Genomic DNA, 12,737 nt, shown 5'->3' with positions numbered 1-12,737 from the left:
CTGAAGTCATCTCCTTCGGTGTCGGAGTTGAATAGCCTCAGAATTGCTTCATCCGATGTTGGATCGCTGCCCTCTTCAACACGCAGCAGTCCAGCCAAACCCGTTGATGATAGTGGATTTTTTGACAATGCTCCACGCTGTCAGCAGCTCTATTTCCTTTTCCAACAGCCAGATCGATCGCCTTCAACTTGAAAGCTGCATCATATGCATTTCTCTGTCTTTGCCATGATGAGGGTGACAAAATGACTACCGTAATCAGAATGATGGGAAGTTTGAGCGCGCTCGATTTACGTCACATTATGTGACGGTGCTCAGTTTATTGGCGGCATGAATCTTGTGAAAGATCGTATTGTATAAACCGCGAGGTTCAAAGTGTGGGAAAAAAGTAGCGGCTTATAGTCCGGAAATTACAGTACTGTATTCTATGTTTATTTGTCAGACTGCACAGTAGCCTAAAAAACAAATGCAGCTGGCTTATATCTTCAAAATGCTTTACTATCCATATTTATTTTACCTTTATTTAACTAGGCCTAGGAACAGTAGGCCTAAGACGGCCTAGTGGGTTAACTGTTAACGGCCTAGGAACAGTGGGTTAACTGCCTGTTCAGGGGCTGTTACCTTGTCAGCTTGGGGGTTTGAACTTGCAACCTTCCGATTACTAGTCCAACGCTCTAACCACTAGGCTACCCTGCCACCCCAATACTGTACAGTATTGTATTTCTTCATCAGCAACTATGCTTTCGTAAATAGAATAATGATAAAAATACTCAGATCCATAACGAATTACTTGTTCAAATATGCCATATTCCTGAGATGTGTGTTGACTGAATAGAAGCCTTTTTCTTGCCCTCTCTAGGTTAAATGAAAACAAACTCTCCTAAATATCATTACCCTTTAACAAAGTGATTATTATAATAAATTAATTTAGAATTATATAAAAGACCCTTAGATATTGTCAGATATTCTCACAGATCCTAACGGAAAATGCCCCTTCGATATTAATAGAGTCTTTTTTTCAATATACTGTAGGCCTACCATAGGCGAAATGAGTCTCACCTAGTGTTGATTAATGTCTAATATATTATATAAATAATAATAATAATATATAATATCACAACTATGCTGTGAAGACATCACAACAATGAAATAACACATATGGAATCATATTGTAGGACGCCATATTTTCCTCTCCATTCTTACAGAAACCCAGAGGGTTTTTGTTTTTTCATGGAATAGAAACACCATAATATTAATCAAATTAAATAAGCAAGTACCAGTCAAAAGTTCGGACTCACCTACTCATTCCAGGATTTTTCTTTATTTTTACTATTTTCTATTTTAATATATTGCAGAATAATAGTGAAGACATCACTATGAACTATGAAATAATGCATGCCCTGCATTTTGTACTACAGACATGGCCTGCTCTCCCTTATGTAAGGAATTGGGCACTTTCCCATGTTTACTACAGTATTTATTGTCGACTGCACAGTAGCCTAATAAACAAAAACACATTAGGTAAAAAAATAATGATTTAAAAAAAATCCTCTTTCAAAATGCAGATGTTGATTTAGTTATGGATCCATTCCACAACGAATTACTATGGGAATAAATATCACTGATTTACAGAAATATTGGAACAAAGTTGGCTAATGAAGGCAAACTATTTAGAATCCTCCTGACGTCACATTGTACAGCGCCATAGAAACCGTGAGGGTTTTGATTTTCTCTGAATAGAAACATAATATTAATCAAATGAATTAAGCCAAATTTCATCAAATCAATCCCATATACTATGTTATTACAAAAAAGTTCTTAAATTCTCTGGTAATGTCAATACGGAAAAATATCAAATGCTTCTCAAAGATGCCTCTGGTGGTCAAACTAGCAATAACTTACAATAACAGAAGAAAATGGGTGAGAATTAAATGACATGCCACAGAATGCCAAGGCAGCACGCAAGGTGTGCCGCAGTATGACAACTTTTAAAGGAGGAACCACTGTACCTAGGTGTCTGGATGGACTGTAAACTCTCCTTCCAGACTCACATTAAGCATCTCCAATCCAAAATGAAATCTAGAACCGGCTTCCTATTTCGAAACAAAGCCTCCTTCGCTTATGCTGCCAAACATACCCTCGTAAAACTGACTATCCTACCGATCCTCGACTTTGGCGATGTCATTTACAAAATAGCCTCCAACACCCTACTCAGAATATTGGATGTAGTCAATCATAGTGCCATTCGTTTTGTCACTAAAGCCCCATATACTACCCACCCACTGCGACCTGTATGCTCTCGTTGGCTGGCCCTCGCTACATATCCGTCGTCAAACCCACTGGCTCCAGGTCATCTATAAAAGTCTTTGCTAGGTAAAGCTCTGCCTTATCTTAGCCCACTGGTCACCATAGCTACACCCACCCGTAGCACACACTCCAGGTATATTTCACTGGTCATCCCAAAGCCAACACCTCCTTCGGCCGCCTTTCCTTCCAGTTCTCTGCTGCCAATGACAAACAAATTGCAATATCACTGAAGCTGCAGACATATCTCCCTCACTAACTATAAGCATCAGCTGTCAGAGCAGCTTACCGATTACTGCACCTGTACACAGCCCATCTGTAAATAGCCCACCCAACTACCTCATCCCAATATTGTTATTTTATTTTTTATTTGTTTTGCTCTTTTGCACCCCAGTATCTTTACTTGCACATCAGGTCATTGTCCTGCTGGAAGGAGAAGCTCCATCCCAGTCTCAAATCTCTGGAAGACAAACAGGTTTCCCTCAAGAATTTCCCTGTATTTAGCGCCATCCATCATTCCTTCAATTCTGACCAGTTTCCCAGTCCCTGCCGATGAAAAATATCCCCACAGCATGATGTCGTCGCCACCACGCTTCACTGTGGGGATGGTCTTCTCGGGGTGATGGAGGTGTTGGGTTTGCGCCATAAATAACATTTTCCTTGATGGCCAAAAAGCTCAATTTTAGTCTCACCTGACCAGAGTACCTTCTTCCATATGTTTGGAGTCTCCCACACGCCTTTTGGTGAACACCAAACGTGTTTTCTTATTTTTATCTTTAAGCAATGGCTTTTTTCTGGCCACTCTTCTGTAAAGCCCAGCTCTGTGGAGTGCACGGCCTAAAGTGGTCCTATGGACAGAAACGCCAATCTCCACTGTGGAGCTTTGCAGCTCCTTCAGGGTTATCTTTAGTCTCTTTGTTGCCTCTCTGATTAATGCCCTCCTTGCCTGGTCTGTGAGTTTGTGGGTGGCCCTCTCTTGGCAGGCTTATTGTGGTGCCATATTCTTTCCATTTTGTAATAATGGATGTAATGGTGCTCCGTGGGATGTTCAAAGTTTCAGATATTTTTTTTATAACCCAACCCTGATCTGTACATCTCCACAACTTTGTCCCTGACCTGTTTGGAGAGCTCCTTGGTCTTCAGAGTGCCGCTTGCTTGGCGGTGCCCCTTGCTTAGTGGTGTTGCAGACTCTGGGGCCTTTCAGAACTGGTGTATATATACTGAGATAATGTGACAGATTGCACACAGGTGGACTTTAAACTAATTATGTGACTTCTGAAGGTAATTGGTTGCACCAGCTCTTATTTAGGGGCTTCATAGCAAAGGGGGCGAATACATATGCACACACCACTCTTCTTTTTTTCTTTCTTCATTTCACCAATTTGGACTATTTTGTGTATGTCCATTACATGTAATCCAAATAAAAATCTTGTAATGCAACAAAATGGGAAAAACACCAAGGGGGATGAATACTTCTGCAAGGCACTGTATACACTCCTTTCATGAAACTATCTTATCGCCTAGTTGAAACCTGGGCGTCCTACTTTACTGTTAACTTTACTGTTCTTCACTTTCGTAAAAAAATCTCTCTTAACTTTGCCATGATCGACAGAATTTCTTAGATTGGGGGGAGAGTGGGGGGGATGGTTTGAAAGTTGCGCGCTCACTATTAGTAAGGGCAGACGGGGGGGGATTGTTTGAAAGTTACACACTCACTATTAGTAAGGGGAGACGGGGATGGGGGGTTGTTTGAAAGTTACGCGCTCACTATTAGTAAGGGGAGACGGGGATGGGGGGGTTGTTTGAAAGTTACACACTCACTATTAGTAAGGGGAGGCGGGGGGGGGGAGGCAATTGTTTGAAAGTTGCGCGCTCACTATTAGTAAGGGCAGACGGGGGGGGGGGGGATTGTTTGAAAGTTACATACTCACTATTAGTAAGGGGAGACAGGGGTGAGGTTGTTTGAAAGTTACACGCTCACTATTGGTAAGGGGGGACGGGATTATAACAGTCTTTATATCTATTATAGACATTAATGTCATTGTCATGTCCCATGTCGTAAAATAACTTTCCACCGGTACTCGTGTATAATCGGAAAACAGCCAATGCAGTTGATACAGGTGCAGAGTTGATGAAATCAATGCTGCATACTCCGGATGTAAAATGCTCAAAATAGGCTAGGATTCAATACTTGCCATGACATTCTGACAAAGTTAATATATATATATATATATATGTTCTTAGAATAGCCTAATTGACAAGTAACTCCTACGCTGTCAAGAAATCCCCTGAACACTGAATATTTTAACCTTACAAATAGATAAACATCTTAGATTAACTACCTCGCAAACAGTAGCCATTTGATCTCTGGTTCATTGAATGAGGGAATATATCTTATAAAGACATAAAAAAAACATGTGGTTGTAATTGTAATGTTGCAGGTTAGCCAACCATCCTCCAGGAGATTCCAGGAGAGCTACTGGGCATGCAGGGTAGCCAACCATCCTCCAGGAGATTCCAGGAGAGCTACTGGGCATGCAGGGTAGCCAACCATCCTCCAGGAGATTCCAGGAGAGCTACTGGGTGTGCAGGTTAGCCAACCATCCTCCAGGAGATTCCAGGAGAGCTACTGGGCATGCAGGGTAGCCAACCATCCTCCAGGAGATTCCAGGAGAGCTACTGGGCGTGCAGGGTAGCAAACCATCCTCCAGGAGATTCCAGGAGAGCTACTGGATGTGCAGGGTAGCAAACCATCCTCCAGGAGATTCCAGGAGAGCTACTGGGCGTGCAGGGTAGCAAACCATCCTCCAGGAGAGCTACTGGGCATGCAGGGTAGCAAACCATCCTCCAGGAGATTCCAGGAGAGCTACTGGGCATGCAGGGTAGCCAACCATCCTCCAGGAGATTCCAGGAGAGCTACTGGGAGTGCAGGGTAGCGAACCATCCTCCAGGAGATTCCAGGAGAGCTACTGGGCATGCAGGGTAGCCAACCAACCCTGCGCGAATACACCACATTTATAAAATATATTTATTTATTTAACAATCGGCTGTTCAACAGGACCTTAAGCTGACTACGGTGTGTTCAAGCAGGGTTTGATCAAAAGCCTGAACACCCAGTAGCTCTCCAGATAGAGGGTTGACGGACCACGTGTTTTATACAGTATCCTATCAGTGCAATATTTTACTTTGTAGAGGTTTAAGTGCCTTGCCTTAAGGCCACAAAGGCAAAAGATGCTGTATAACACATGGGATCAGACAGCAGCAGCCATCCTTTGTCAATACCAATGATAATAATTTATGTTGTTTTGTGAAGTGATTTCTTGCATCACACAACACCATTTTCAGTCTCCTTTTTGACTTGTCAGTCCTATATGTCCGAAGGACAAGTGGCAAAAAAATGTCAAGCCCTGACATAGCATAACTTAAATGCACTCAAATGAAACAAACAGGCCTGAGACTGAGACGAGCTTCAGGTTGCCACTCACCTCAATAGCACTCACACAGATAACGCTACCAACGACAACAACCACACAACCTATGGTAGCCTAACAGCATCACCATCACACTATGAGTGACACATCAAAATGATGTGTGTGACAAGCTTGTGACTCTGAAAGGACAGCGACTGTAATACCAGCGCACTCTGTGTTGGAGACTGCACTTTTTGTAAAACACATAGGGCTGATAGAAAGACAGCCATCACACACAGCATGATGTTAAAGGATAATCAGCCCATTCACTCAGACATAAAAGGCCAGCAGGTCCCAATCATAAGAACACAAAAACACAACCATTAGGCTAAGAATTTCCCAATCGAAATGTACAACTATTACATCCCATTGCAACAAAAAAAACTATCACATTAATTTGAACTTTAGGTGATCTAAACCAACATAAGTTATTTTGGAAGAGATAGCTAACAGTAAGCGAGCTGCAATAAAAAAAAAGCAGTCCTACTCACCAGATGATGATCACTTGAAGCTAACAAATTGGCAACAACATCTAACACCTGCTGCAGCTGGAGCAAACTAGACTACAACAAAAGCTAGCTAGCAAAACTGTGGTAAAACTCCTGCTCGCTATTGCGCAGTGACCTGTTGGCCTTTGAGAAGAGAAGTTTCTATACGTTTTTGTAAAAACATTCCCACAAATGACAAATCAAAATGTGATTGGTTGATTCCACTGTGACAATTGCCTTATATCTATGCCTACTTGCCCTCAGCATGAATTTTTTTCTAAATGTCTAAAGAATCCACATGTTCTTCTGACATATGACCACAGAAGTACTGGACATTTTGAACTCTTATTATGATAGCAATTTGACAAAATTACAATCATGGTCTTGAATTGGACTAATTTTTCTGGTCTTGGTCATGACTCTTGGTCTCGAACCCATCGCCTCCCCTCCGGGCTTGGTCTTGACTGACTCAATTCGCTCTGGTCTTGAATTGGTCTCGCTTTAGGTTTAGGTGGTCTCAAACACAACACTGAAGTTACATTTCGGGATATTATTTTTGACTGCATCGTATCATTTTGACAATATATGAAAATGATTTTTGCGCTAGTTGGCAGTACCCTGCACCAAAACTCCAGTATTTAGCCTTGATAGCTTTTTCTCCATCTTTTTAAATGGGTTTGAGTTTTTACTTTGATCACAAGTAAATTCATGAAGTGTATTATATGTTTTCTTACAGTTTTGAACCAAACTTGACAATTGTCCAATGGTGTGACTGTCTGAGGTAAAGGTATGGAACTTTGAACTTAAATAAATTCATGAAAAAATGAATAACACTTCCCTTTACCTATGCTTTTAGTTAATGCACAGAAGTTTATTTAAAAAAAACAATAGTCCAAGTCTATTCATGACATTTCCAAATAGTTTTAATTGATTACATTTTGTCCCTAAAGCAAAGTCCACTTGGTGGGACAATTATGGGATTAGATAACGACCCAGCATTTGGACACCATTGCGCTGGGGAGGGTTCTCTTGCAATGAGGAAGTACAGAAGACATGGCTGGAGCACATGGCCTGAACAGATTGTATCTGAAACATGTACCAAAATATTAAACTTTTCTGCCATTGCCATAAAAGGTGTCAGTTTCTTAGTTCTTTGGTGTGATGCTTTTTGAATGTATATATGAAAATAATATTTGTTGACAATTAAAGTATAAAAAGCAACAAAAACATGTGGTGAAATCATACTGAAGGCCTACTGTTAACAATAAGGCCCAAACTGGACCATACAGCCTGAGATTTCCAACAGTGTAACAGCTTTATTTCCCTTGGTGTGACATGAAGACCGTGTCACACCAGAGGAAATACAAGACACCTGTCTGATTCTCGCCTGTCTGAGTGGACTGATCCAACGTGGAGGCCGTGGGGATGACACTGTCCATCACCCTAAAACATGTGTTTCTGAAATTGTATATGGTTATATTACATAATAATGGTGCAACACTAATAAAAAATAATATAACAAACGCGCTTTCTCCCGCATTGGATAGCGGTCACTGTCCGAGGTTCTGAAACACATCAGTGCGCTGTTGAATTGACGCCTTTGCCTAGACCATGTTGCCATGTGCATAATAACAAAGTTAACCAGCATATTGTTGAGAACACTGCGGCGGAGATAGCAGCAGAATAAGGAGACCTTGTCTTATTGTCTAAGAAAATTGAGGAGAGAAAACCCCAACTTAAGTCTAATCAATAGCTTAACTGTTAAATGTATCTGGCTTTAGAAATCAACCATATATAGATATATAAATAGTTGACGTCTGAAGTTTACATACACTTAGGTTGGAGTCATTAACACTTGTTTTTCAACCACTCCACAAATGTCTTGTTAACTATAGTTTTGGCAAGAGGTTTAGGACATCTACTTTGTGCATGACACAAGTCATTTTTCCAACAATTGTTTACAAACAGATTATTTCACTTATAATTCACTGTATCACAATTCCAGTGGGTCAGAAGTTTACATACACTAAGTTGACTGTGCCTTTAAACAGCTTGGAAAATTCCAGAAAATTATGTCATGGCTTTAGAAGCTTCTGATAGGCTAATTGACATAATTTGAGTCAATTGGAGGTGTACCTGTGGATGTCTTTCAAGGCCTCCCTTCAAACTCAGTGCCTCTTTGCTTGACATCAGGTGAAAAGCAAAAGAAATCAGCCAAGACCTCAGAAAAATAAATGTAAACCTCCACAAGTCTGGTTCATCCTTGGGAGCAATTTTCAAACACCTGAAGGTACCACACCGCAAGTGTAAACCCCATGGGACCACGCAGCAATCATACAACTCAGGAAGGAGATCTGTTCTGTCTCCTAGAAATGAGCGTATATTGGTGCGAAAAGTGCAAATCAATCCCAGAACAACAGCAAAGGACCTTGTGAAGATGGAGGAAACCGGTACAAATGTATCTATATCCAGGGTACAACAAGTCCTATATCAACATAACCTGAAAGGCCGCTCAGCAAGGAAGAAGCCACTGCTCCAAAACTGCCATAAAAAAAGCCAGGTTACGGTTTGCAACTGCACCTGGGGACAAAGACAGTGCTTTTTGGAGAAATATCCTCTGGTCTGATGAAACAAAAATAGAACTGTTTGGCTATAATGACCATCGTTATGTTTGGAGGAAAAAGGGGGAGGCTTGCAAGCCGAAGAACACCATCTCAACCGTGAAGCATGGAGGTGGCAGCGCCTTGCTGCAGGAGGGACTTGTGCACTTCACAAAATAGATGGCATCATGAGAAGGAAAATTATGTTGCTAAATTGAAGCAACATCTCAAGACATCAGTCAGGAAGTTAAAGCTTGGTCGCAAATGGGTCTTCCAAATGGACAATGACCCCAAGCATACTTCCAAAGTAGTGGGAAAATGGCTTAAGGTCAACAGAGTTGAGGTATTGGAGTGGCCATCACAAAGCCCTGACCTCAATCCCATAGAAAAAAATGTGTAGGCAGAACTGAAAAAGCATGTGTGAGCAAGGAGGCCTGACTCAGTTACACCAGCTCTGTCAGGAGGAATGGGCCACAATACACCCAACTTATTGTGGGAAGGCTACCCAACACATTTGACCCAAGTTAAACAATTTAAAGGCAATGCTACCAAATACTGATTGAGTGTATGTAAACTTCTGACCCACTGGGAATATGATGAAAGAAATAAAAGCTGAAATAAATCACTCTACTATTATTCTGACATTTCACATTCTTAAAATAAAGTGGTGATCCTAACTGACCTAAGACAGGGAATTTTTACACAGACATATGACATATCCCGCTTCTGTGGCCTGTTTGAGTGTGTGTTTATTAGCTTACTGATTCCGTGTCATTTAAAAATATATAATATGTATATAAATTATATTTATAATAATAACCCTCCTTTTTATTGATCTACTTATTGTTATTACATCTATTTTGTTCATTATAATAGTACATGTCATTATCATTAATCGGCTTCGTATAGCAGCCTAGTATAATCACCATTGAGCTGTAGGCCTAAGAGTGCATCCTGTTTAGTCTTAATACCGTAACTTAGGCCTATATTTCAATACTTATATAGGCTACTGTATCAATCATTTGTTTATGTAATCACACAGCCTAATAGTCATTCATGATTTGAAATGCAATCAAGCATTATGTTTTAAAATAAAGCGAGTCTTGAATAATTAGCTTACACAATAAATAAACCGTTCCATTATGTAATTCCATTCACAAATGAATGTGACTGTTTTTAGTCTTTGTTGTAATAAAGGCTTAACAAAAAAACATTACAACACACTCTGGTACACTTATAATTGATTGTGTTGTTTACATTGTCCCAAACGGTCATAAAAATTATATTGTAATCTAACAGCACCTGTTTCGATTGGTCGAAAGAATAGAAGACCTGATTTTTTATTCTTCTCGGGGCCAGCCCTAAATTTGAATGAGTACACGTGAAATTATTTAATGAGGATCCATTACTGATGTTTAGAACTGATGTTTAGAAGCATTTTTACAGTGGTCAGAAACTTCTGAAAGTGTCATTAATTATTGTTAAGCATGGGGCAGGTAACATAATACACAAGTATGATAATTGTTTTTTATCGAGGTTTAGTTTAATGCCAGTGAATCTTAATGTAATTGTGAGACACTTGGTTATCATCATTATTATCCAATGAAATGTTTTTCATTTTAAATGCAATAATATAATTAATGATATAAAAGACATAACTAAATAATGTGTAAAAATAATTATCTACTCTATTTGGGAATCATTAAAACTTGATATTAACAATTGTTGTGTCACACCAGAGGCCAAATTCAAGGCTCTAATATATGAAATGGTTCATTAAATTGGATATAAATTCTAAATTGAAGGTGGCCATGTAACATTTTGAATTGTTGAGACAGTTTGTGACTAAATGTAGTTTGTTGTGTTTTTACTTTAAATTTAGAGGAAATTATTTTTTCACTTTTGTTTTGGCCATATGGCAACTACCAACATATGGTATTGGTACCTAAGTACCCTGGGAAAGCTCATCCCTACCCAATGGGGCCTGGTCAAAAGTTACTCTGCCGAAACTCACATTTGGGGTTAGTGACAGAGAGAACAGTTTTGTGTGAAGAAACATTTGCTAAGCACATGTGGGGAAATGGTGACGTGACAACCCCCTCCACCTCAAAACCCGCTTTCACATTCGGGAACATGGGCTAATATTGAAACTGAGCAGGGGTGGGTGGGTATAGGCCTGTGGTATATAAAATTGACTTTAAACAAGTCAAATTCACATGAGAAACTGAACTCTTTGATCAGACAGTGAAACCAAATATACTGGTAACTAGCTCTGTGGTGAAACGACTTGATTCGGTGTTACTCAATGCCACAACCCCAGCTAGTCATACTGTGGCAATATGACTGGGGACATTTTTATCAATGAATGAGCCATCATAACCAGTCCACTGATTTTCCAAAAGTTAACTGATCAACATAAGTGTACATAGCACATAGTTAGCTACATTTATGCACAATTAACTAGCAACTGACGACTTTCGTTTAGAATCATCAACCGACACATTCCAAACTACGACTAGAAATTAGGGAAATAATTTGGAAAAACACTAGCGAACGAGCTATTCTAAATTAGGCCTCAAGGCGACCTTGGCCTTTCATTGAAAGGAAATAGCTAACTGGCGAGTGAATGATAACAAAACTGTCTGTTGCAGTAGCATTTAGCAAGCTAGCTAAGCACAGGTGGCTACTGGCTAACTAGCTAGCTACAACAAGCTGGTGGCAAACAACCACGTCCACGAGAACACGTGTATACATTGGGGAATGTCTAAATACATTACTATTCATACAATATGTTTATTATTTGATCGTTTGATAACTAGTAAAGGAGTTGATAGCTGATGCAATGGCGTTCTAGTCAAACAAAACGTCAAAATCCCACGCGTGCAGCTAGCTAACTTTGCTACCGAACTTGACACAGGCTAGCGAAGTAGCTAGTAACTGGCTGATTGACTAGATATAATCAATATAGATACAGTACAGATAAGTGTATACAATTGTTTTGTCTGACACGTCTAATGGAGATGGCTACATATGCAAAGTTGCAATAATCATGTGGAAACAAAGTTAGCCATGCTAACTAGCTAGTTTGCTAACATTATTCACTAGCTTAGCTTGCTAGTTAACATAGTTGGATGTGACAAGGCATGCACATAGCCACCAGTAAGGAATAGCATGCATTCAGGGTGTTTCGGTTAAACTTCCTCACCTATAAAATATTTGTATTGGGCCGTCTTGATAGGAAATGGTCCTGTTATTTCGTCTGATACCCCTTTCCACCATTCCCTCCTGCTGCTGCTGTCAGGAACTAATCCACCACCGTCAAGACTTCCTTCCACCTGGGCCTTCGAAATGCAACACTTTTGCGTAAAGTAGCTAGCTACGTAAAAAAATGTATTTTTCATAGCCTGGATGACGTGCGAGTGGTGGTCGAGAATACAAATCCCCTCAAAACCAAAGAGTAACTACGCAAATAAAACGACCCCCCCACTCCCAACATTGGCCCCTCATGTTAAAGTAAGTAAATGTCAAATTCTGATTTGTGCATAACAAAGAAACAGGGAAAATAGCTATAACATTGACTGAAACTGTAAGAGCTGTCCAACTTTATTCGTGTTATTTTGTTTCCACAACTTTGTAGCCTGCTTGAAACAAATGTTTTTAAGCAAAAGGGCAACAGCAGTGTTCCACCTAGGGACATTTGGAGATTCAGTGTTTAATAGTCACATATACAGGGTTGCAGTTGTGATTGCAGGGTACAGTGAAAATCATTCAGGACTAAGTGGAATAAAATCATGAAAATAGTAATAAAAAAATAGCAATAGAAATAGCACTATATACATTATAATTGTATCAGTGGTTTGACAAGATGAGATGTGTGA

General features: G+C 40.0%; 1 protein-coding gene across 1 annotated transcript in view; it reads right to left on the bottom strand.

The window, feature by feature from the left end:
- The window catches only part of LOC109904588 (endoribonuclease Dicer), a 65,915-nt gene extending 53,652 nt beyond the window's left edge, over positions 1–12,263 (bottom strand). Inside the window, exon 1 of the mRNA XM_031787896.1 lies at positions 12,065–12,263. The gene's annotated coding sequence lies outside the window, so the exon portion shown is untranslated. The remainder of the gene's footprint in view (positions 1–12,064) is intronic.
- Between the last annotated feature and the right edge of the window lie 474 nt (positions 12,264–12,737).

Source organism: Oncorhynchus kisutch, linkage group LG14, assembly GCF_002021735.2.
Source record: "Oncorhynchus kisutch isolate 150728-3 linkage group LG14, Okis_V2, whole genome shotgun sequence".
In the NCBI taxonomy this organism is placed as follows: Eukaryota; Metazoa; Chordata; class Actinopteri; order Salmoniformes; family Salmonidae; genus Oncorhynchus; species Oncorhynchus kisutch.
This window is presented reverse-complemented; position numbering and strand designations above follow the sequence as displayed.